Raw genomic sequence first — 27,606 nt, 5'->3', positions numbered from 1 at the left:
TTCATTAATCCCATACAACCGAATCTCTATAATATGCACTATGATGTAGTTCTCCATGGGCAACAAGAAGTGCCACCAGCTGCACAGATACTTCTCTGTTTAGCCAGTAAGTAATCTACAGCAACAGAGCAACTCTATTATTTAGCATAACTTTCACAAGATAATTTAAAGTCTGTTGTGTTACCATAACCTTTAGAGTAGAATCTGCTGTAAAGCCTATCATCAGTGGTAAATTTTCAATCATTGCCTCATTTACTCCTAACCGTGGGAAAAAAAACAAAACAAAAACAAATGATGCCCTTCTAGAATAGTGAAGACTTCCTGACAATGTTCTCTTTAACGCATGATGTAGGTTTAGAGAAGTGGAGCAATGTTCTGTTTCTGACTGATTAGGCAACATATGTACTATTAAAGCTTTTCACCTACAATGGGCCTTCATCTTCCATCAAGATATAAAGCTATTCATGCATAAAGCTGGCTGCAAACTCCTTCACTATATATATATAATATATATACGTAATATATATTATATATTCCATGAGTGCACCCAACAGCACCCTTTTTACTTCTATTGCTCACAAATGAAAAAAAAAAAAGGAAAAAAAAAAAAAAAGAAAGATAAGAGTCTCATGATAGTAGAGAAATCTTGATTCTTGATCTTGGGAAAAAGCTGTTCACATCAAGGATGCCACCTTCTTCTGGGGAGAAACTTCCCTGGCTAGCTTTACCTTAAGGTTTTCCAGTGGGTATACAGTTCCAAGAATGTGGAGGGACCCTTCTCAGTTGAGAGATTATGAATCCAAGGTTCAAGGTCCTGAAGTTTTGCTGCAGTGTGAATAGCAAGGGTGGTCATTCTCTGATGTTCTCCAAAGATTCAGTCTTTGCGTTCTAGATTGTGAAGGGGATAATTGTCCTCAGTCAGTAAAACATGAAAAGCTCTCTTTACCTGGTGAAAATACACTGTGGAATAATGAGCTGCTATTATGTCAGTCTTCTTGCATGAGAAAGCTTTAATACAACCAGAAAACATGCATTAAAAATGACAATTGAGGCCAGGCGCGGTGACTCACGCCTGTAATCCCAGCACTTTGGAAGGCGGAGGGGGGCGGATCACAAGGTCAGGAGATAGAGACCATCCTGGCTAACACCGTGAAACCCCGTCTCTACTAAAAATACAAAAAAATTAGCCAAGCGTGGTGGCGGGCGCCTGTAGTCCCAGCTACTCGGGAGGTTGAGGCAGGAGAATGGCCTGAACGCGGGAGGCGGAGCTTGCAGTGAGTCGAGATCGCGCCACTGCACTCCAGCCAGAGCGAGACTCCGTTTCAAAAAAAAAAAAAAAAAAAAAAAAAGACAATTGAATGAAACTCCTCTATATTAATTGTTTAAGTGGCCCATCAGGTAGCAGATTGTACATGAAATCTTGATTGTCTTCCCAGGAATATGAGTTTGACAAACCAAACATTGGTCATAAACTATTTAAACTATTTTAGCAATTTAGAAGTCACTATTTAATTTGGATCATTTTACTTATTCCATGATGAGTCATGAAATGCAGAACTTTTAATAACAAAAGTTTTAAGGACTAAGGAAGGACAAGGCAGCCATCCGGGTCCTCCATGAGTCCATGCTTAACATTGTACTTAGGTCCTCTTGAATACCAGTTGTTTTTCCAATTTAGGGGTATAACACTGATAACTGACGGGTTATCATAGGTAATCTGACTGATACCATGGAGTTCATTCAGACTGTATATCTAAACAATTTCAGTACTGGCTGATTCAGCATGAAAATCTGCCAAAGTATTTTCTCGGTATTCAATTAATTTTTATTCTTCAGTTAGCAGTTTTGTAAACCAGTCAGTCTCTTCATTAAAGTCCTAGGAATTCTTACCCAAACCAAATGATATGATTCTAAAGTTAATAGAAACCTGCACTCAAGAGTGCTTTTTAGGGTTGTTTTCATTCTTTCATGAACCTCCTTAAAGCCTCCATATTCTAGAATTTTGCATGCTTGTGAAGTTTTCAGAAACTGCATAAAAATTAAGCAATTAACTGTGGAAATGACTTTAAACAAGAATTTTAAAGACATAGTTGATAAAAAAAAATTTGGTTATTTCTGTGGTCTACAATAACAACATTATAACCATAAGTATGATTGATAGCATATACTCAGACATACTAGAATTTTAGAAAGCCCATATAATTTTGGAACATATATTAATGACTTTCATTAAATATAACCTGAAGAAGGTTAAACATTATTTCTTATTTGACAATGCTTCCCATGTAACTTAACATGTCAAATAATCCTGTTTACCTCCCTACAGAGGGCTTCAGTGGTGCTTTTTAGCATCCCAAAGTTAGAGGTCAAAGAAGACTTAATTTTGAGGCTGAAATATGATTTTGGGAAGCCTATCAAATATGTTAAAGTTTTAAAACACTTGAACAAAATAGGATCACTGGTTACCATAAAACAATAGTTGTTCATTTAACCAAAGTGATAATGTTAAAGATTTTTAAAGGCAAAAACCTGTACTCTGATAAAAGAGACCCAGTTTTCCAAACAATCAAAAGACCTAAGACAGCATGCGACAGAATCTGTCTCTTCTTTCCTCTGTCTTTTTCACTTTTTTGGCAGTTTACTCAAAAGGTGAATGAAAATATTTTACTATGTGTTATTAAAACTACACAAAATTTTTGTTCAAAAGAGAAAACCAAATTTTCTTTTTGTATTAGTGTATTATCAATACTAAAATTAATTTTAATAAAACCTTATAAATTAATGTATCAAATCTGTTATCTTTTAACCACACAAGATTTCCATAAACCTTTTGTTTTACATTTTCCCCCAACTTTCTTTGTTCATTGTGTTTTATCTATTTTATTACTCTTTCAACTTCAAACTTTTAAGTAATTTTAAACCAGACAATATTTTAAACACACATTTTTATGCCTTTATAACTTTCCCCACTGAACACATATCTTGGTTTTATTTATACACTCTGTATACAGAATTGTCTCATATCTAGTAGTTTCTAACTTTTATTATCTCTCTTTTTTAGTGAAAAACCTAGAAAGTATTTTTGAACGGTTTTATATCAGTATTTGTAGATAAAAACCATTTTATATTTTTTAAGAAAAGTAGTTCCTCAAATTATTGTTTATTGACAAGTCTATTTAACTTTTCTATATCATGTAAAAATAACATGTGAAGGTATATAGACTTAAACTCATGTTTAATATCTATATTTCAATATCAACTTACAGATGACTCAGACATTTTATAATTATCTGCTACTTAATTTTACATAACATGACTCTAAAATTTTAAATTACTGAAAATAATCTTGAAATTGACACAGGTAGCCTTTCTAATGTTCCTCCAGGCATTCTACGTCTCAGGTAGCCACAGGGGACCCAAGAGGATTATGAAATTCAAGGCCTTTCTGAATCCATAAGGACAGAGAACAGAGCCATGAAGACTATACCTGGAGAATCCAACCATCCCAAAATAGCCAGGAGGCAAACAGGAAAAACAGAGGAGGAAGCAGCCATATTGGGCTTGATTCTGGCTGGTATAGGCACTAAGAAAATGTCTTCATACCTCATCATGACTACCTACTCAGATCCCTGAATCCAGAGACTCTAAACCAAAGCCATAAGCTCACAGTAAAATGAAGCCAGTATCTATATTTAACTGATAATTTTGAAGCCATTTTTATTTTACCAACAATTTAAAAACTAGCTTTATTTACTAAATATTATCACATATAGACACACAACATATAGCATAACACATATAGACACACATATATAACACGTATAGACATACAAACATGCAGAAGCTTTCATAAAGGATTTTCATTTGGTGGCTTTTAAATAGTTCCCACGCTTACACCCCATTTGGTCTATCAGTCTTCCAATTACCTGTTTCTTTGCCCTAGGCTATTGTTAACTAGGCAACAATTTGGATTTCTAAAGGGACAGCCCTTAGGTGAAACAAATACATATATATGTAATTTCGAAAGCACAGAGCTAATATTTTAAGCCTAAATATTTTACCATCATTTGCCCAAACCAAAGGAAAACATGGCTCAAACAAATGGTCACTTAAGACAAGATGGCCAGAAAAGCACCTTAAACAAAGATATGACTTATGTAAATTTAAAATAATTTTACAAGTTTCTAATATACTTAGGCAGATATCCTTAAAAGTGGAGATTTCCTTTATAGATGTAAATTTCTTTTACAAAAGTTTTTCAGGATAACCAATTAAATTCAGAAACATGTATTTTACATTAACAGGGTGTTCTTTTAAACTTAGCTACTGTTTTTTATCTAAAATTACTGAGTTCAGGGTGGAGTCCATTAAGGACTAGGGCCAAGGAAGCATTTTCTATGCCTGGACTCAGCATGGATAGATCTGTAAAAGAGGCAAGCCTTCTTCACCTGAGGGACTACATTTTATTAACACTTAGGATAGCTTTCTTTCCACCTTTGTGGTGGGATAGTAATAAGTCAAAAGTTTAGCAGATTTAATTTTTCTTATCAATTAGTCACTTTAGCTTCTTGTTTGTCTTTTACAAAGTCTTTGCATGGGCCGGGCGCGGTGGCTCAAGCCTGTAATCCCAGCACTTTGGGAGGCCGAGACGGGCGGATCACGAGGTCAGGAGATCGAGACCATCCTGGCTAACACGGTGAAACCCCGTCTCTACTAAAAAATACAAAAAACTAGCCGGGCGAGGTGGCGGGCGCCTGTGGTCCCAGCTACTCGGGAGGCTGAGGCAGGAGAATGGCGTAAACCCGGGAGGCGGAGCTTGCAGTGAGCCGAGATCTGGCCACTGCACTCCAGCCTGGGCGGCAGAGCGAGACTCCGTCTCAAAAAAAAAAAATAAATAAATAAATAAAAAATAAAGTCTTTGCATGAAAATGCTGGTATATTTTTAGAAGCTTCTGCATATCAATAGTCATTCTTACATGAGACTAATGTGGGAGCCCTCATTTTCAAATGCATTTCTTTAGTGCAGTGCTGTTCATTTGGAATGTTCCACTGTAACTAATCTTTAGTAAGATTTTGTCATCTCTATAAGACCTTGCTGTATCCAGGGCTTAATACCTATGCATGTATAAGCTGGAAGAAACTTAGTTCTTTAGAAATTAAGGATCCTGTTTTTACCACAAATATTGGCCAATGATCAATTAGCCAAAGCTCAACTTTTCCCTACCCAAGTGTATGAGAAAAAATGAAACAAAGTGGATAGAACACAAAAATTCCTACAAATGTCCAAAAGACAAATTTTACACCCCCTGCAGTATTGCCATTTACTACCAGTTTGTTTGTAATCCAGTCAGACATAAGAGGCTTCTAACTGGATCCAAGCCAGTTAATTATCAGGTCTAATCTGATCCTGGACCCAGTCCAGTTTCTATTACGACTTCCAAACCCAGTTTGGATCAGAATTTTGCTCAAAGAAACTCAGAGAACACACTCAATTCAACCTCAGAATCTGAGAGAGAATTTACCATAATCCCCAGCTGCTCCAAGAGACCAAAGGACACAGTGAGACTAGCGGGTACCTCGGATGGTCACTCAGTGCTCATGGGGGTCATTAGAAACTCTACTTTGGATCCCAATTCTGACGCCATAAAAATAAAAACTTTAGCTGAATTAAATTTTAAAAAGTGTAATTGAGCAAAGCAATATTCACAAATCTGGAACCCCGCTGAGCCAGACGAGGCTCAGAGACTCCAGCACAACCATGTGGTAGAAAAATATTTATGGCCAGAAAAAGGAAAGTGGTGTATGGAAAATGGAAGTGAGGTATTGAAACAGCTAGATTGATTACAGCTCGGCATTGACTTATTTGAATACGTTTTGAATTGTTGGCCACCTTTGATTGATCAATATTCAGTGATTGGTACAAAATTAATCTACAGCGTGTTTGCGACTCCATTTAGCTTTTAGTGCACAATGTACAAAGAAACCTTTAGTCTGAACTTAATATATGTAATGATACAGCTTTAGACTAAACTCTATTTAACACTGCTTACTTTTTTAGTGCCCTTAGACTGTATCATTTTGGACAAAATGTCTCTACTGTTGATAAAAAGAGTCAAACTGTAAAATATTCAAAGAGACTTATTCTGAGCCAAATATGACTGGCCCATGGCCCATGACATAGCCATCAGGAGATACTGAGAACATCTGCCCAAGGTGGCTGGGGCACAGCTTGGCTTTATACATTTTCGGGAGACATGAGACATTAAATAATATGTGTAAGGTGTATATTGATTCAGTCAAGAAAGGCAGGACAACTCAAAGTGGGGCTTCCAGGGAATGGGTAGATAAGAGACAAATGGTTGCATTCTTTTGGCTATTTGATTAGCCTTTCAATGAATATGCAATTTACATGTGACAGTGGGCATTGAGGGGGAGGGTAAAGGAATAGTCATTGATGCCTTAATCCGGCTCAATGAATCTGCATTTTTACATAAACAATAGGGCTGAGAAAGCAATTAGATATGCATTTATCTCAGGTGAGCAGAGGGATGACTTTCTGTCCTAGACCTGTGAAGATAAGCTATCAATTTACTTTACCAGGATGAAATTCAACAAAACTATTTTTAGAGTAAAAATCTTGAGGCTCACAAGAAATTTCCTTAATAAAATGGGAGGAATGTTTGCCTGATGCAGTTCCCAGCTTGATTTTTCTCTGGTTTAGTGATTTTGGGGTCCCAAGAGGTATTATCCTTTCATACTACTATTTTGCATATTAAATTAAAAATACCATTTACCAATGTTAAGTACTAAGTAGATTTTCTTCCTAAAATTTGATTCAAGAAAAATTGGGACAACTAGACCTCAATATAAGGTTACCACATGTTGATGATTATCAGAAGTTCTGCACCCCAGTGATAATCCTTGTTTCTCTGTTCTTACCTAAAACCTGTATGCTCCTTAAACATTACTTTTGTTCACTTAAGTTCTCCTGCATTGTGGATTTGCACTGTAACATTTTTTTCAATTGATTTTCCTGTACATGATACCTTAACTACATATGCCCGTGTCGTTTGTTCAGCTCTCTCCTCCAGGGCTGTTATGATTTTCCTGGGTAATTTTGTTTTATTTTAACCACACTCTCTAGTGACAGCAGATGGCAATGTCAGAGGAAGATTGTGGAGAAAATATGAAACAATTAATTTACAGTGTTTGGAATTATGCCTAATTCAGCTCAGTGTCCCCAAACTTAGGTGAAATCAAAAAGTATAATTACAGTTGATTTATTGAGATTTATGTACAAGTACAACAATAGCAACAATTAAGATATTCGTTTTTTGATCTGTTGAGAAATATGTGTTGTTTTTTAAAAAGATGGATTAAAATATATTCTAGCTGTTATAAACCTGGATTCTGGAAATTCTACTTGGATTTACACTTTGTTATTAATACAATACCAAGAATGTTTCCCTAAAGTAATACTGAGCGATATTTTATGTATAGGTCTGTCAATTAAACTAGGACACATAAATTAAAAACTAAATACTTACAACATACTTTGCCTTTTTGATAGTCTCTATTTTGTTCATTGTTTTAATACTATAAATTGATTTGAAATTAGTTGATTTTTTGGAAAAGTTATTAGGTAAAATATTTAGGTAGAGTACAACCAAAATAAGGCAATGGTTTGATAAAATTACTAAAGCTATATGTCTAATGAAATAACTGTAATATATGACTTATAGGTTGCTATACTATAACATTAACATAAAGTTTCTATAAATTCTAGATCAATGTATTACATTTTTTTTCTACTTCATACACAATTTAATCACAATAAGGACATATTAGGGCAGCTTTGAGCTATAGGAATGTCAAATAAAACTAATAAAATTGATATTTCAGAAAGATTCATTTGTAGCAATTTGCTGGGCAAGATAAACAGAAACTAAGAGAAACAGGGAAGCAAGAGAAAAGACATGACTTTATTATATTAATTCAGGAATAAATTGATAACACTATAATTTTGACCTCCCTTCCAATATTTTCACATCAAAATATACTACCTCTTCATATTTTTCTCTAGTCATAGTTTTCATGAATCTGAGTACTGTTTAAGATCTCCCTAAATTTTCTTGCTCACTATAAAGTTCAGAAATGCTTACAGGTTATATTTTCTTCCACTACCTTAAAATTCTCCCCCAAGCTATGACCTTATTTTTAAAAATTCAAGACCACTTATATCTGTACTCCACAATTCCCAGATTTTAGTACAGTTGACATATGGCAGTTTGTTCCTAAATCATAAAACAAATTATTCAAATATTGCACTTCTTGCAGATGTAGGTAATTATGTCCAACACCAAATCCCCAAAACTAAAGCCCAAAGCAGGCTATTTCTCAATAGCATAATGGAAAGATATGTAGAACAATATTCATTTATATTATATTCAGATTGGAGATTTGATTATGAGTTATAGTGGTACCAAAATGTTATAGGAGTCATGTGAGACAAGGAGTATTTATCTACATACAAATAAAAAAATAGGAAAGAGATCACTAGTGTAATGGCTTATTGGTTAACATCAAATGTATTCACTAAAAAAGAAAAGACTCTACACATCATGCATTGAAAGAAATAAAACATAATCTAAATGTAACAAATCATAAGAAAAAGCCATACTGGGAAACAAACCATGTTATTTAAAGTAAATCCAAACTTAATTTATTTTGATGTACATTTGGTTGAACTCACTTCATACAGACATAGCATCAAATTAGTGAATGCTAGAGCAAATTCTAGTATGAGTTAATATATAAAGACTTTAGGTGCTTGACTTGACACAAGCACAATTACACCAACAAATACAAACTTATTTTTAAAAGAAAATAGCCAATTATAGTGTTTTCCCTGAATATGGTTTACATGATTTTACTGTTTATCAAAGTAGTGACTGATACATTTCTCAATGGAAAGGTAGAAAATCTCATCGCTGTTAAGAAAATATTCCCAGCAAAAGGCGTTCCCAATTTCTTTTCAGTAAAATATGTATTGATGTATGATTTTAAATTTAATGAAGTGTTGAAATTCTTTACCATTGACATCAGAGTGCTGTATTTTATCATTTACTAGCTCCAGGCACAAAAGCAATACCTGCAACCCAATTATCCATTCTTGGCTAACACTGCCTTATGTAAATAAGAACACAAATATGTGCACTTAATATACTTACTTTAAACCAGAACTCCCAATATAAAAATCAACTTTAAATTTGTCAATAATTTTTTTAAGGCAGTGACAAGGTAGACTTTCATTTAAAAATAATAAATAAAACTCTTCTTGTTATGCCAGTTTTTGAGATAGTACAGGTCTACTATCTTTCAGTGTGAATTCCTACGTCCTTCTCTCAGTAGATCTGGTAACACCTCAAGATGTAGTCAGCTCTCATTACTCATGGTAGTTATGTTTTATGAAGTCACCATGAACACAGAATTTAAAAATATTGAATGACTGCTTCTGGGAAAAAGCAGGGTTAAGTTTATGCAAGCCTTGGGTCACAATGTGTTCCTCAACCAAAATGTCATTTGTGTTATACAGGTTAATTTGACTATGTCCTTATTAAACAAGTCAGTATTTAATCATCAGCACTGAAAACCTGATCTTCTACCTAATATTCCTCCTGTATAATATTTAGCAGGCATTCTAAATTATTTTCTGAAGTCTCCAGATCTGTAGAACCCACCCTGTCTGTTAAACCTTCAAGTTTAACATTTTTCAGACCATGCTGCTTTCAAAACATGTAAGACAGTCAGCATTGGCCAAGAAGGATTTAGCGTTTTCCTGACCCTGAGTAACATGACTGTATATATATATATATATATATATATATCTGGCTTTAAGCATGACAACAATGCTGTTCACTACACATTTTTATATGTGTCATCTCATGAATTTACAAATTTGGCAGGTTTTCCATCTTTTCCATGTCTTTATCATGCATTGTAGATGTTATTTTAGCACTTTATGGAGCAGCCTCATGTATAGATGAGCTAATTTCCTCTTTATTTTTCTGGGTGTACATAGTGTTGATTTACTAACATTGAGATCACTGTTAACAGCTTATAACTCATGCCTGAATGAAAACTATCAAACATATATTTTCTCCATATGGCACACATGGATATATATGAACATCAAATAGCACTTTAGCACTATGCTTGGGGGCCATTTTAAACAGCAAAATCACCAACAAAAAGCACAAAATGTAGTACCAGATAGACTGTAGAAGGGACACTTGTTTAAAGTATGAGAACTAAAACAAGAAGGCAGAGTGTTGCCTTGTTCAATTTCAGTTGAGAATAAGCACATTTACTGATTCAAAATTTTTGAGGTTATGAGCATGTCTGCAAAGGACTGAGAAAATTCATGAGTATTGATTTTGAAGTTGCACATAAATTTTAGTGAGTGGGCCAATTCACAGAATCCATGAATAATGAGGATTGACTGCATACAGGTAAAGCAATGCCTATACTAACTAGAACGTCTAATACTCCAGTTGAATTATCTTGGGAGGAAAGCGTTTCGAGTGAATAATAAATATAACATTTATATTATAATTGCCTCTGTCTTAAGCATTTTAAATTCAGTTTTTAATTCAATCTTTATAACAATCCTATACGTAGGCAATATTGCATCCATATTTTTTGAAGAAACTGAGTCACAAAAGTTAACTTTTATAAGACCACCCAGTTCATGAGTGACAGTGCTAGTATTTAAACACATGTGATATAATTTTACAGCCTACAGTATTTACCACACAGGTACAGTGTGTTAAGATTCCTTGAAAACATAAGGACTGATAGAAACATTTAAAGGCAAAATAATAATAATGATAATAAATATATATTACATTAAAATATATATATATTTAATTACATAACTTAAAGGGAATTGGGCCTCATAACGGAAGCAGAGCTGGTCACAGATCAAATTCAATAACCTAATTAATAGGAGATGTCATTAAATAAAAGGAGAAGAAAGCATGGACACTAAAGTCAAAGAGCTAGTCTGAGGTCACGGCTTATGGGACTGACAAATAAGTCAGATCAGGGAGTATGAAACACAATTGTTCTGATGTACCATGTTGTGTTCAGACAAATCATAGTGTTCGCCCTGTAGGAAGGAGTTTCCTTTTGGTACACACCCTCATATCTGATCAATGTGGCTTTGCTAGACTGGCCCAAGTACTTTAAACCTTTGTGACACAAACCATGTTACTTTAATTATACATCAAAAAATCAAATGTACTCATTTTTCATTGCCCCTAGCAAATAATTAACTCAGTGATATTACCATCAAAACTGTCAAGATACCATAACCTGGCATCTGCAGCACCAGATGGTTTTTTGTATTGGGATATGATATTGCTCTTCCAGAGTTGACAAGAAGAGTGTTATCATAAATACTGAACAAGAGATACCCATGTGGTATATGCTATGATTTAATTATGGTCATGGATATCCTTAGAAGAATTCTAAAATTAGTACATGTTTTAGGAGTATGGTCATGGTTATAGATGTGTATATCCTAAACACCAATTTTAACAGCAAAGGGATGGTTACTGTTAACTTGCTTACCAAAGGTCTATTCTGTAGATGATACTGCTCTTGCATAATACATGATTGATTTACCATTACCATCTGGAATAATCTCTTTAATGGATTTAAAGTAGGTTCTATGCTATCATGAACTCCTATACATATATTTTAGCATAGATGAATAATATTTCTGTAGCAAAATTTGTCAGCATATAAAATATAAAGATTTTGCAAGTGGTCAATTTTCTGTATACTTGTCAAATAAAAAAAGGAATGATTTTTCTTTTTTTCTTTTTGTCAAACTAATTATCATTCCAAAATAGTGACTCACAGAATTTGTATACCTGTTTTTATGAATGTGGTGGCACATTTTTTTCATGGTTCATGTTGGGGCTTTGTCTTATGGTTCTGTTTGTCTCGTTTTTCCTAAGGAGATTTTTTTTTTTTTTTTTTTGCTTCCCTTATTGATTTGTAAGAACACTTTATATAATATATTCTGAATATAAGCCATTTTTCTCTTAATTATAAGCCACAGGTTAAAGCAAAGTTCTGAAAGTTAGGGCACGTTGCCGTGGGGAGGAGTATGGCCCTTCCTCTTCCTGTGTGGAACTGGAGATTTGAATGGCCAGGCGGCAAATGCTCTAGCACGGACTCTGGCCTAGCAGGAGTCCCTGTTTCCCTCTTTTCTTCCTTTTCACTCAATAAAACCTTGCTTTACTCACCTTTCAAACCGTCTGCGAGTCTAAATTTTTGTGGTTGTGGGACGGACAAGGACCCTATCTTTAGCTGAACTAAGGAAAAATCCCGCAACCATTACATATAAAAACGTTTGGTAATACCTAAGGAGACTATGACGAAAACTAGCATAATAATGACCTAGTAGCTTACCACTACCCACTTCTATTTATTTTCAACCCAATAACAAATATATTCTATTTGGAAAGTTTGATGTTCTAAACTCTCTCTGTATAAAGCTTTCCAGATGATTTAATCCTTTCAATTTATTCCTCGTTCTGTAATATTGGAGCAGTTGTGTAGTATTAATTATAACATATATCTTGATTAGTTAATTTTTACAAATTGTAAGAATTCTAGTGTGAAGCGTTTACTATGTATAAATATAGCTAGAAATATGTGGTTTCATGGAATGAGAACAAGAGAAAGCACGCACATGTGCTTCTGTTTCCTATGCATAAGATTAATCCTTGATGTCTCCAGGGGACGATGTATAGATAAGAAAAAAAAAAAAAGTCAAGTTAGGGAAGAGGCTACCAGAAAAATATAAATTATTGCTGGTATATCTGTTGAGCCCAGCCAAATGACAATAATTTTTGGAGTGAGAAAGTGTTGAAACAGATGTAGAATATTGTGTTTTTACGTAGAGCTGTAGATACTTACAGCTGTGTGTTTAAACTGATAGGACCTGAGTTCTTAGATCTGAAGCAGACATGTGCCAGCATAAGATAAAAAAAGAATTTTCACTGTAATTGATCTTTGTTTAAATCACAGAAAGGATTTAAAAGGTTCTGAGGTGAACAGAGGAGAAATCACAAGTATTAGGCATTATGACTATTCTGTGTGTAATAAAACATGACAGATAATGAAAACTTACCCTTATCTCATTTTAGCCCATGGATTCATCTGGCATGGAGATTAAGCCACTGCTTTTTCATATCTTACTTCTTTAGAAAAATAAAACTAACGTGAACTTAATTTTGAAAAGGTCATACTACAACCAAAATGCAATAATCTGGATAACTTAGTTTAAGCATAAAATAATGTCACACTTAAGTTTCTATGACCCTACATACTAAATGTAACAAAAGTCAGGCTTGGCATACTTGTGAAAGAATGAAACTAAAATTTTGATTTTAGAAGAGTACAGCTCCAAACACAATATCTTATCCTTGAACCATATATACATTTTAGAAGATCCACAAAAGATAGATAAAACAGTCCTACACAAAATAAGTTTTGACCCCAAACTTTTCCTATTGCTTTATTGGAGTTCCAAACATGCTTATTACGTCACTTTTATAGTATTGTATTTCCTGTATTTTAAAGAAAGCAGAGTTTGAAATTGTACTTGCTGGATTTCTGACCCAGTCAATGTACAGATTACTCTAAAAATCTTAAGAATTATAAGCCTCTATCTTCATTGCTTTTATGTAATATATGTATACAGTTGGCCCTTGAACAACATAGATGTGAACTGGCCAAGTATATTTATATAGAGAGTTCCTTCCACCTCTGCTATCCCCAAAACCTGAGACAGCAGGAACAGCCCCTCCTCTTCCTTCTTCTCAGCCTACTGAATGTGAAGATAAGAGATGAAGCTCTTTATGATAATCCACATCTACTTATTCAATAGTAAATGTGTTTTATCTTCCATATGATTTTTTAGTAGCATTTTCTTTTCTCTAGATTATTTTATTGTAAGAATATAGTTTAAAGTCATACAGAAAATATGTGTTAATTTACTATTTATATTATTGGCAAGTCTTCTGGCCAATAGTAGGTTATTAGTAGTTAAGTATTGTAGGAGTTAAATGTTATACGCAGAGATTAGACTGGGTGGGGGTTGGCATTCCTTAACCCTGTATTGTTCAACAGTCAACTGTAATTTTTTCTCTGGAATATATTAACATGGAAAAATAATCTAATAAATTATTTTCATAATTTAATTATATTCTGTGGTCTTGAACTTACTGTGTTAGTTTTAAAAAGTCACAAATTTTCTGAAACTTTTTTACCTATAAAAGTACATTAATAATCCTCCACAGCTCTTTAACATTTTTTAAAAATTTACTGTTTGCTAGGCATTGTGTTAAATGTTATATACAGATGAATTCATTTAATAGTCACAGTAAGTCTGTGAAATTAAAAACTACTTTTTTACAGATGGAGTAGCTGAAATATTAAACAAAGGTCACATACTAATAAATCATTGAACAGTATTTGAAATAAAAGTGTGACTTCTTTTATATTCTTATATTTTTCACATTATTTTTACACTTCTTAGTATTGGACTATTCTAAGAATCAAGAAATGAAAAATCTTTTGTAAACTTTGAAAATAATTATCTGCTATGTATACTGAGGTTGTTGTTATAAAGGCATCAACTGTTAGCCAATTCCTCTAGAAAAATAAAAGGAAATTTGATTATAAAATAATGACATCCTGTTGTAAAGCATTAGCAAAGATTATGGGATAGAAATATTTAAACTGACAATATACATGGATAATATATATGTATGTGTGTGTGTGTGTGTATAAAAGTTACTGAGTTAGTTGCTAATTACATTTTGGAGTTATTATTATGAAAAATATATTAATGTCCTTGTGATCATGAAATCTGCATTCTAGAGTATAAACAGCAAACACAAATGATGAAAAGTGATAGGCAGATACAATAAATATGTGAATCAGAATATGTAAAAGACCATCAATGGTTATACATCTATAGAGAAATGGAGCAAGCATGGTTGTTAAAATTTGTTCAAATTCAATAAATCAACATTAACAAGAATAAATTCTTGACCAATAAATATAACACATCTATCATCCTAGATTGGCAGTGTAAAGCTTCTGGCTACCTTAAAAGAGTCCATGTCATACAAATCTGTTAAAATAAATAACATATAAATTTAAAATACCTTAACCTAGAAAATTGTTGATGCCACATAAATTAATGCATAGTTTAAAAAGAACTTTTTACCTGAGGAATACAGTTTAATTTTTCTTTTTCAGAAATAATAGTTTATTTGAAAATATGGCACACTTGAGAATTGCTGTACCAGAATTTCATATACATTTTAAAATCTGTAACAGTGAAAATCAACAATTGAAAAGCATGCATATAGGAGAATAATTTTTCTTTACTAATCATACTTTTAAGACTACCAGCTTATATAAAACATGTTTTTTATGACAAGTTATAAAAGAGATATTATTCAGCCTACCGAATCAATAACAAGTCTTTCAAAAGAATATACCCCCATCCAAATAAAACTAGTTTAATACATTTGTTTCTTGATTTAAAAATACTTAAATGCTTATTTGGCATAAAAGAATAAAGTTCCAACAGTCAAAACAAATAAGGTAAAAATATTATTGAGAATAGTATCAATGCCCTAAATGATCAAAGAAGACAATAAGTATATCATATGACTTTAAGAAATAGAATAAACATGATTACAGATACTGGCAAGTTATTTCAAACCCTTTATTCTATGCATTATGATATAAAAATTTTCTCAGGAATATTTTGGAGCTTGTAGCAATGAACACACAAACAGTAATTGTTTTTGAAGTATTATTGCCTTGAATTTATTCCATATGGCTCCTGTGGTTATACCATATTTCCTTTACTATCTCTGAAAAAGATAAATCTTTACATTTAATCTTCGCATTTTGCTATCAATTCTTACACCATAAAAATTATGTAATTAATTATCCTCATTGTCTTTCCAACTGATCCACCCTGGTATCCCAGTTGGTCATATTTCTTTCTTTCTTTTTTTTTTTTTTTTTTGAGACGGAGTCTCGCTCTGTCGCCCAGGCTGGAGTGCAGTGGCGCAATCTAGACTCACTGCAAGTTCTGACTCCCTGGTTCACTCTTCTCCTGCCTCAGCCTCCCGAGTAGTTGGGACTAAAGGTGCCCGCCATCAAGTCTGGCTAATATTTTTGGATTTTTAGTAGAGATGGGGTTTCACCGTGTTAACCAGGATGGTCTTGATCTCCTGACCTTGTGATCCACCCGCCTCAGCCTCCCTATGTATTTCTTTAAATACATAAGTAAAGTGTTAGCTCATGAGCTAACACTTTATTAGGAATGCTTTCATCTCTGCTAATGAGGCATATTGGTCTGCAGTTCTTTTTAAATCTGATATAGTTTTCTGGATTTGATATTACTGTAACACTGGTCTTATGAATCGAGTTGGCAAATGTTCCAACCTATATTATTTTCTGAAAATAAAAAATATATGGTTGGAATTTTTTCTACCCTAAACATTCAACAATTCACCAGTGAAGCCATCTGGGCCTAGAGTTGTCTTAGAAAGTTTCTTATTGTTGATTCAATTCCTTTTGAGTAATAGAAGGTACTTAAAATTTTATATTTCTTCTAGAGTATGTTTGTGTAATTTGTGTGTGATATGGAGGTATTAGTGCAATTTTATTACATGAGGATATTTTCCATAGTGGTGAAGTCTGGGCTTTTGGTGTAATCATCACCCAAATAGTGTACTTTGTACCCATTAGATAATTTCTTATTCTTTAACCCCTCTCCCACCCTACCACCTTTCAGACTCGCCAGTGTCTATTATGCCACTCTCTATGTCTATGTACATATTATATAGCTCCCATTTATAACTGAGAACATGTAGTATTGGATTTTTTGTTTCTGAGTTATTTCACTTAAGCCAATTGTCCCCAGTTTCATCAACATTTCTGCAGAAGACATGATTTCATTCTTTTATGCAGCTGAGTGGAATTCTGTGGTGTATGTGTGTTTGTGTGTTTGTGTTTATGTATGTGCTATATTACATTTCCTTTTTCCAATAATCCATTGATGGATATTTAGGTTGAATCCATATTTTTGGTTAAATGTATACCAAGGTACTTTTGTGCATGTGGTTATTGTAAATGGGATTTAGTTTTGATTTGGTTTTCAGTGTGATTGTTACTGGTATATTAAATGCTACTGAGTTTTGTATGTTGATATTGTAACCTGAAACTTAACTGAAGTCATTTGTCAAATCTAGGCGCCTTTTGGAGGAGTCTTTGTCATCAGCAAACAGAGACAATTTCACTTTTTTTTGTCCAATTTGGATTCCTTTAATTTCTTCTCTTGCCTGATTGCTCTGGCTAGGACTGCCAATATTATGTTGAGCAAGAGTTAAAAAATTGGACATCCTTGTCTTGATACGTTACTTAAAGGAATACTTTCAACTTTGCCTTGTTACATGTGATGTTGGCTGTGAGCTCATCATACATGACTTCTATTATTTTGGGATGTGTTCCTTACATGCTTTGTTGATAGTTTTATCATGAAGAAATGTTAAATTTTATCAAATATTTTTTCTGTATTTATTGAGATGTTCATGTGGTTTTGTTTTTAATAAAACTCTCTTGATCATGGTGAATTACCTTATCAATCTACTGTTAAGTCTGCTAGTATTTGGTTGAGGATTTTGCATCTTTGTTAATCAAGAATATCTGCAATTTTCTTTTTGTTTCATTTTGCCTGGCTTTTGTATCAGGGTGATCTAGCATTTTAGAGTGAGTCAGGGAGAATTCCTTCCCCATTGATTTTTGTCGGATAGTTTCAACAGGATTGATATTAGCTCTTGTTTGTGTGTTTGCTAGAATTATGCTGAGTTCATCCAGTTCTCGGCTTATTTTTTGTTGAGATATTTTTATTACTTATTCAATATCACTTCTTATTACTGTCTGTTCAGGATTTTGATTTCTTCTTGGTTGAATCTTGGGAGCTTTTATGTTTCCAGGAATTTATACATTTCCTCAAGCTTTTCTAGTTTGTAAGTGTAGAGATGCTCATAGCAGTGTCTTATATTCTTTTGTATCTTTCTGGTATCATTTGAAAAGTCTCGGTTTTTATTTCGTATTGTGCTTATTTGGATCTTCTCTCTTCTTAGTTATTCTAGCTCATGGTCTATCACTTTTATTTATCTTTTCAAAAAACCAGCAGTTCATTTCATTGATTCTTCATATCCTTTTTTTTTGGCGCGGGGTCGCGGGGTCACAATTTTATTTAAGTCTATTCTGATCTTTGTTATTTCTCTCCTGCTAGCTTTGGAATTGATTTCCCATTAGGTAATTTTTTCTTTTTCAAATTGCTTGAGGTGCAACATTATGTTGTTAACTTCTAAACTATTTTTTTTATATAGGCACTTAACAATATAAATTTCCCTCTGAATTCTACAGGTTTTGATATGTTGTTTTACATTTTTAATTGTCTCAAACATTTATTTTTAAATTTCTATCTTAAATTAATTGATCCAAAGATCATTCAGGAGGAGAAATTGCTTAATTTCTATGTATTTGTAGAGTTTTAAAGAAAGTTTTGACTGCGGTTTGACTGAAACCCATCATATGAGGTCAGCTGTGAAATTTTTCACTTGTGGCATGATATTAGCACTCAAAAATTTCTATTTTGGAGCATTTTGGATTCATGATTTTCTGATTATGGATGGCCAATCTGTATTGCTCATCCCAGAAGACAATATTTTAGTCATCACTTTAATCAGTTATGTGTTTTAAAAACAATTAAGAAAGCAGTAAGGAAAGGTATATATTTTTTTAATTTACCTAGATATTTACAATGTCTGATACTCTTTTATTCTTATGGAAGAATTTACATTTTTATTTAGTATTTTCCCATGTAGACTGAAAAAGAAATGCTTTTAGCATTTCTCACAATACAAGTTCTCTTTCAGAAAGTTCTGTTAGTTCTTCATTTAATATGTTGTATAATGTCTATATTATTGAATTATTGAGAAAATGTTTAACTGAAATTTATAAATGTTTGGTAGGATAACATTTTTAAAAACATTTTAAAACATCTTAGTCATTTTTAAATGTATGATTCCACTAATTGAGTATAGAATTTTAGATCAACTTTTTCTTTTCTCTCTTTCAGCGTTATAAATGTGTTGCCGCACTTTGTTTAAGGCCTCCATGGTTTTTGTCAAAAATCAAGTCATCATTCAGATTATAATTTAACTGGAATGCTAGTATATTATTTTTCACATGTTCCTTTTAAAATTTACTTTTAGATTTCCACAGTGTATTATAATGTATTTCAGGGTGGGCCTCTTTGGTCTTATTCTGATTGATGTTTAGTACTTTGTGTTATTTCATTTCTTTTTTATGAAATCTGGAGAATTGTGAGTCATTATTTCTTCTATTTTTTTCTTCTTATTTTTCATTCTTTATTTTCTGTCTTCCTGAGATTCGAATCACACTGATTTTAGGCCACATATTATCTAACAACTCTCTGTGTCTCTGTTCAGTTTTTTCAATCTTTTCTCTTTTTATTCTTCACTGTGGACAATTTCTAATTATCTGTCCTCAAGTTTGTTTACTCTCTCTCCTTTTATTTTTCTTGTCTTATCCTTGGATGTTATCCAAATAGCATTTTCATTCGTTTTTAAATTTCAAATATTGTATTTTTCAATTCTAGAATTTTCACTTGATTTCTTTAAAACTCTTCTGTTCCATGACTAAAATTTTTTATTCATTGTGGAATCTTCTTATTCATTGTGCACTACTTTTAAGTTAATTAGGGTTATTAAAATAATACTTAAATTTTTTTAATACTTTAAGATTTTTGAGTGCCACTTCTAACATCTAGCTTATTTTTTATTAAACCCAGCTTTTGTCTTTAATCTAAGACATGCATTCCGTTTTCTTCTTTTTTTGTACTAATTCAGATTGATTCCTGAACATTGTAAGTGCAAATGATTCCTGAATTCATAGTTCATGTGTCAGTCAGAAATGTTGAGGGTATTCCCTCTCTGAATTCCAAGATTTCCTGACTTTTTTCAGCAGACTCAGTTTCTTCAGTAGTGTTTTCCTCTTTTCTTTTCTTTTTTTGTTTGTTTTTTGATTCCCGGACCAGAATTACTCTTTTTTTTTTTGCTTTATTGTCACCCCAATTCCCTAATGCACACAATATACCAGTTGTCCTTAGCCCAATTCTAGAAGACAAAAAACAAATTCACATTTTACAGCCCCTTTTTGCTTCCTCCAATGTGTACCTCCAATGACAGTGTGTCTGTTTCTACTCTGTTTACTCTTCAGTGCCTCTAGGAGGTTTTTTCATTGTGTTCAACATTTATTATCGTTTTATAGGATGACATTTTCTAGCAGAGTCTTAGTTTGCCAATAACAGAGTAGAAATCGAATCGAATATGTTAAAATCAGAACTTCTTTAATGTAGTTAGATTCATTTGAAAATATCTGTCATTGTTTAAATTATGTAAATCGTCATACATGTGTAACATTACATAAATGTACTTAATGGTATAGATTGGTATATAAATTTCACTTTAATAATTTTCTTTCAACCACACTCCTTCATTTTAAAATGCTAAATTTTATTTCACCTTGAACTGTCATTATAAAACTAGTATGTAAAATGTTTCTAAAAATTATAATATTTTATATTGAGGAAAATTAAATACTCCCACCTACACATAAATTAAGTGCAAACGTTTAGTATTAACACTTAAGAACATTCACTAAAAACTTCAAAAATAAATGTCCTAAAGGCAATATAGAAAAAGTGATTGTGCCCTCTATGTTTTCTTGTCCTTTGATTGGGTCTTGAAACTACTTCTGTCTCAATCTTTTTTATCACCTTTTAATTACGGTTTCTTTCCAAAGGGTTTTACCTCATATTATCCATATTAACAAATTACAGATTATAGGGCATTACATTGGTATTTTTCCATCCTGCTCAAGATTGATGTTGTAAAAATTGGCTTATGTTTTCATACGTGAAAGTACCAAACATCAATAAAAATAGTAATTTTTAAAAAAATGAATGTTTTCTTTGGTCAAGCTTTCTACATTTACAATTCTTCTTATTAATTTGTAGGTATCTTAATCTTTGCCTTTAATATTGTTACAAATAGAAACTCAATATCAGTTTTTATTTTGAATATTATTTTATTTTAGAAGTGTTTACATTAAGACTGCTATGTTATTAACCACCCACTTCATATTAACCTCCTGAAGGTAACAATATTTCTCATTTGTCTTTGTGTACTTTTGTTTTTTAACTAAACCTATTTTTCTATTATTTAATTTTTTATTGAATGTTCACAGGCATACTTTCACATCGGGACATCAAGGTTTACTTTATACTGAAGTCCTATAAAGTGTAGCTCCTGCTGAATTTCCCAATGTTTATACTCCTTTAACCATTTTATCCCTGATACAAATTTGTGATAGTTTCAATTTTTGTTTTCTAATAAAAATACTTTATTGATCATCCATTACAAAATCTTTAGCATTTTTGTTAACACTGGCATATGTATAGAATCTCCATGTTACAAAATTAGTCTATTCTCACAAATTATCAGGCAAATATATTAAAGTTGAAGAATTGTCTTTTTCTGAAATACTCTTCAACTTTTTTTCCATATATTAGAAGACCTTCTTTTTCTGTTTTTTCTGCTGTTGCCATTTTTCAATAACTTTTGCTTTTTTCTCCTCATCTATTCTACCAAGTATTAGCCTGTACATGTTTTATTATTTATTGCTTAGTGACCAACTTTTCTCATTGATTTCTGATACTGAAATTTTTCAAATTTATTGCTGTAGCCATATATTTTTCACTGAACCCAAATCAAAATTCTCAATTAGCTATTTAACATCTGCTCTTGGAAGCCTAATAATATTTTTCAAATTTTAACTCTCACATCTACACTCTACCCTCTAATCCTATCCTCACCTACTCATTTTTACATTGTTGCTATTCTTCCTTCATGTTCCATAGGTTAAGTGCTTTAAAATTACCACCAATCTTTGTTTTCTTATGCAGCAAGCAGTCAACCTTCTCAGTATTACAAATCAAATAACAACAATAAAGAATAACTCACAACAAAACAAGAAACAACAATAAAAAAATCAAGAATCCTATATTTTTAGTAGAAAATTATTTTGGTCTATGCTTTCGTAATCAGGGAATTATAGCAATATTCTTATAAACAATTTTTTCTTTTCTGCCCTTTCATCCCTGCAGCCAGTTTCCTAAACTACAGCTAAAATGTATATATATTTTTAAACAACTCTTTTAATTCAATTATGTTAAACTAATTTAGCTAAAGCTGTCTCCATACAAAAGTAATGGCAAACTAACTTGGTATGTAAACAAACTGTTACCTAATTTAAGAGTATATTGTTTTTAACAATCAGAGCAATGGAGATTCAGCCTGTCACAGGCAGCCAATTGATCAGATCATTTCCATGTAAGACAAATCCTGAGCTGGAGCTGTAATCAATGATGCTGTTTCTGTATGTCAGTTTCTTTTCCTGTTGGGTGAAGATCTCTGAACCTCTCCTGGGTGTTTTGTTTGTTTGTTTGTTTGTTTTTTGACACAGTTTCACTGTGTTGATTAGGCTAAAGTGCAGTGGTGCGATTTCAGCTCACCCCAATCTCCACCTCCTGGGTTCAAGCGATTCTCCTGCCTCATTCTCCTGAGTAGTTGAGACTTACAGATGCGTGCCACCATGCCGGTTAATTTTTGTATTATTAATAGAGGCAGGTTTTTGCCATGTTGGCCAGGCTAGTCTTGAATTCCTAATCTTAGGGGATCCACCCACCTCAGCCTCCCAAAGTGCTGGGATTACAGGTGTGAGCTACCCTACCTGGTCCACTTCTGGTTCTGTGTGGCCTGATCCATGAATCATTATTTCCTCACATAAACTGCTCAAATTTATTTGTCTAAAATTTTCCTTTTAACCATCACTTCTTCCAATTTCCAATAGCATCTCACTTCAATCAGAAAAAAAAGGCAAAACCTTACAATAGTCTCAAAATTTTATAATATCTAGCTCCCTATGTCTGTACTATACATGATGCAACTTTCCTATTTTCTCACTCTGCACCAATAACACGGATACGTTCTCTAAACCTTTCACCTTGGGGAATTTGCATTTGTTTTTCTCTCTAGCCAGAATAATACCCAACATCTGCAGTCAGATATTTATTTAGCTGTCTCTATTATTTGTATATTATATTCTCAGAGATGACTTTCCAGCTCATAGCATTGTAAATTGCAAATATACCTCCCTTGACAAACAGAAATAATATTCACTTGCCTACAAAATCGTTTGATCCACCTCATTTTTTCTGAAACATTTATAACAGTCTGGCATAAATTATTTTTCACTCATTTGCTTGTATGTGTTGAGGGGTAGCACTTTATTTATTTATTTATTTATTTTGAGACAGAGTCTCGCTCTGTAGCCCAGCCTGGAGTGCAATGGTTCAACCTCGGCTCGCTGCAACCTCTGCCTCCCAGGTTCAAGCGATTCTCTTGCCTCAGACTCCTGAGTAGCTGGGATTACAGGTGCCCACCACCCCCTTGCAGCTAATGTTTTTGGTTATTTTTTTAGTAAAGATGGGATTTCACCATGTTGGCCAGACTAGTTTCAAACTCCTGACCTCAACTGATCCGCCCACCTAGACCTCCTGAAGTGCTGGGATTACAGATGTGAGCCACTGCACGCGACCCCTGAAACTTCTTTTTAAAGTCAGATTTATAGAGGCATAAATTGCCTACTTTGTATCTGTACTGTACACTGATTTTTGATGAGGTGCATAATCACGTAACAATCATCACCACCGTCAAACATTTGGGTAATTTCAAAACTTCCCTTTCGAAACTATTAACTCACGCCAAACTCCTAACAGCCACTTTTTGGAAGTATTTGTATAAATTTGTGTTTCAGTGAATGGAATTCAACAGAATAATTCAGCATTTAGACTTCTTGTTTCTGTGCCTTTTCGTTTAACATATCTATTTTGAGATTAACAAATGTTCTTGCTCATATATATAGTTCATTTGATTTTGTTGCAGAAAACAATTTCATCGCATAGATATATCACAATATATTTATTAGTTAGTGAACATTTGGGCTGATACCACCTTTGTAAATCAAACTACTATAATCTTTCTTGTACAGGTCTTCGGGTGACAAACAATTTCTATTTTTAATTAATAAATATCTAGGAGTGAAATGACTAAGGTCAATGGGAAATGTAGTTTAACTTAGTACAAAACTGCCAAAACACTTTTTAAAGTAGCCCTACGATTTTGCATCCCACCATATACATACAGAAATTTTAGTTGCTTCATAATTATCCCTATACCTGATAATTTTCATAGTTTAAAGTGTAGCTATCTGGGAGAAGAGTGTACCTGTATTTCCCCATGATTTAAATTTATCTTTTCCTAGAGATGAAATTTTTGAGCATTTTTGTATGCTAATTTACCATCCATATGTTTTGTAGTAAATTTCCTGTTTCAATCTTTCACCCACTTATTTATTTTTATGTTTGAATTAGTATTCAAAATATATTCATATAATCTATATATAATATACTTAATGGAAGTATAATTTCCATACAATAAATGTAACTGTATATAAAAGTATACAGTTTAATGACCTTTCACAGATCTATAAAGTCATGTAACCACCACTATGTTTAACTTGTAGATTATTTCCTACAAAAGTATCCCCACTCCACTTTGCAATCCATTCCCTTTTCCCAGCTCTAGTCTCTGGCAACAACTAATCTTATTTATCTTTATAAAGTGTGCTTTTAGAGAATATTATATAATGGTATCACACAAATGAGGTTATAGTGGCTTTTCTAGCCATTTTATTTTACTCAGCATCAAGTTTTGAGATTTATATTTTTGTACATATGAATAATCCTTTCATTTTTATTGTTGATGTGAAAGTAACATAGCTTTTAGCCTATTAACCACTTAATAGGTACTTGGTTTTTGTTTTTATTGTCATTTAGAAACTTGTGATAAACACTGACTAAGGTATTTGTGAGAAAATGTGCTTTCAGTTCTCTTGGGTAGACATTTAGATAGGGGATTGTTGGGTCATATGATAAGCATGTATACATTTTTACAAGAAATTTATAATTTGTTGTACAAAATGCCTGCACCATTTAGCCTTCCCACTCACAAACATGCAAGTTTTTAATGCTTTTCATCTTGTTGATGTTGCCAAATTTATTTTGTGTTTGTTTGTTAAGTATTTCTTGTTTTCAGCCATTCTGATTGGCATTATTAATCACAAAGTAATGTAGTCTGCATTTTTTGTTGTTGTTGTTTTTGGATTTTTTTGAGACTCACTTTCTCGCCCAGGGTGGAGAGCAATGGAGCAATCTTAGCTCACTGCAAACTCTGCCTTTTGGGTTCAAGGGATTCTCCCACCTCAGCCGCTAGAGTAGCTGGGATTACAGACGTGTGCCACAGCACCCAGCTAATCTTGTAATTTTAGTAGAGACAGGGTTTCACTGTGTTGGCCAGGCTGGTGTCGAACTCCTGACCAGGTGATACACCTGCCTTGGCCTCCTAAAGTTCTGGGATTACAGGCATGAGCCACTGCACCCAGCCTGTAGTCTGTATTTTTAGTGACTAGGGAAGTTTAGCTTATTTTTGTCTTTTATTTTCTATCCATAGCTTTTTTTCAGTAAAGTGTCTGTTTAAATTACTGATTCCCATTTTTATTATCACCTCATTATTAACTTATATCTTATGTCTTTATATATTTGGAACACAGTTTTTTAGAATATATTTGTTTTGCAAATATTTTTACAAAATCTAGGCATATATTTTCATTTTTATAAAAATGTCTTTCAAAAAACAGTTTTAACTTTTAATGAAGTCTACCTTATAATTTCCCCTTATTATTAATAGTTTTGGCGCCTTTCTAAAAACAATGCATGTATAACTCAAGATCACAAAGATTGCTAAATAAAAATATTTCTATAAGTTTTACAGTTTTATACTTTTGTTTTACATTTGTGCTCCTGACTCTTTCAAGTTATTATGTGGTCAAAAATAAGGTCTGACATACTTTTTATGTAGATGTCCGATTTTTTCTATGTTGTTTTTTAAGAGCATTATCCCTATACATCAAATTGCTTTGGGATCATTGTTAAACATCAATGAGTCATATATGTTATGTGTGAATCCATTTCTGGCACCCGATTGGTTTCTTTGATCTGTCTATTCTTATGCTAATATCATGCTCTATTATTATACCTTTACAGTAACTCTTGAAGTTTGCTGGTGTAAGTCCTTCAAACCAAGATAGGTAAGATAAACACAAAACAAATGGTGAAAAGGTAGAAGCCTAATGTATCAATAAATATATTAAATATAAATAGACTAAATAAGCTAATATGTGCAAAAGTATCTGATAAAAGTTTAAAAACTATGTTATTTATAATGGACAAACTGTTCAAGCACATAGACACAAAAAGATTAAGAATACAAGGGTAAGAAAAGTTGTATCAGAAAAAAAGAGGCTAAAATAATGTTGATATGTTTGTATCAGCTAAGGCAAACTTTAAGGTAAGAAAATTTAATATAGATAGATAACATGTTATGATAAAATGGTCTACCTACCACCAAGGTATAAAAGTTTTAAATATTCAGACACTAGTATCAATCACTTATGGCTTCAATAATGTTGTGAAACAACCAAAATTGTAGTGGCACAAAGCAAAATAAAACACCAATAATTTCTTTTGACTCCGTGAATTGGCTGGTGGTTTGAGTACCTGGCTGGGTCAACTCATCTCTAGTGGGTTTACTAATGTATTTGTGGTAAAGTTGAGGAGGCCTAATGGTACAGAATGGACTCTGCTGAGTCAACTCAGCTCTTCTCCATGCATCTCTGACAACCCTCCAGCAAGCTAGTTAATGTATCTGGTCATGGTTGTTTCGCAGGACCGAATGAGGAAGAAAAAAAGCACAACATTTTCAAGCTCCTGCTTATGTCACGTTTGCTAAATACCCATTGGGTAAGTGATGGCCAAGCCAAGAGTCACTGTGGGAGAGCATTACATAATTGTGAGGAGACAGAGAAGTCTGAAAATCTGGGCTCATGAGTGTAATCTATCGAAGCATTTAGTGACATAGCTTAACTTTAACATACAACTTTAATACCTGTGATAATGAGAGAAGAAGATAAGGAATATACCATACAAAATGCAGATAACTTTTAAAATTCTGCAATAAAGCATAATTGAAAGGAACAGAGAAAATTCTTCACAACTTCTTCATACTATAAAAGAGTACAATATAAGTATTAATTTGACAATATTCTATAATACACAAAATGGGCTAAAATGGTTAGGTAGCAAAGAGATTGGAAATAAAATTCTAATAAATATATTATTATGTTCAAATTCAAAGTGTTTTTGAAACAAGTAAACATAACACA

Source organism: Theropithecus gelada, chromosome 7b, assembly GCF_003255815.1.
Source record: "Theropithecus gelada isolate Dixy chromosome 7b, Tgel_1.0, whole genome shotgun sequence".
In the NCBI taxonomy this organism is placed as follows: Eukaryota; Metazoa; Chordata; class Mammalia; order Primates; family Cercopithecidae; genus Theropithecus; species Theropithecus gelada.
Note: the sequence above shows the minus strand (reverse complement) of the source record.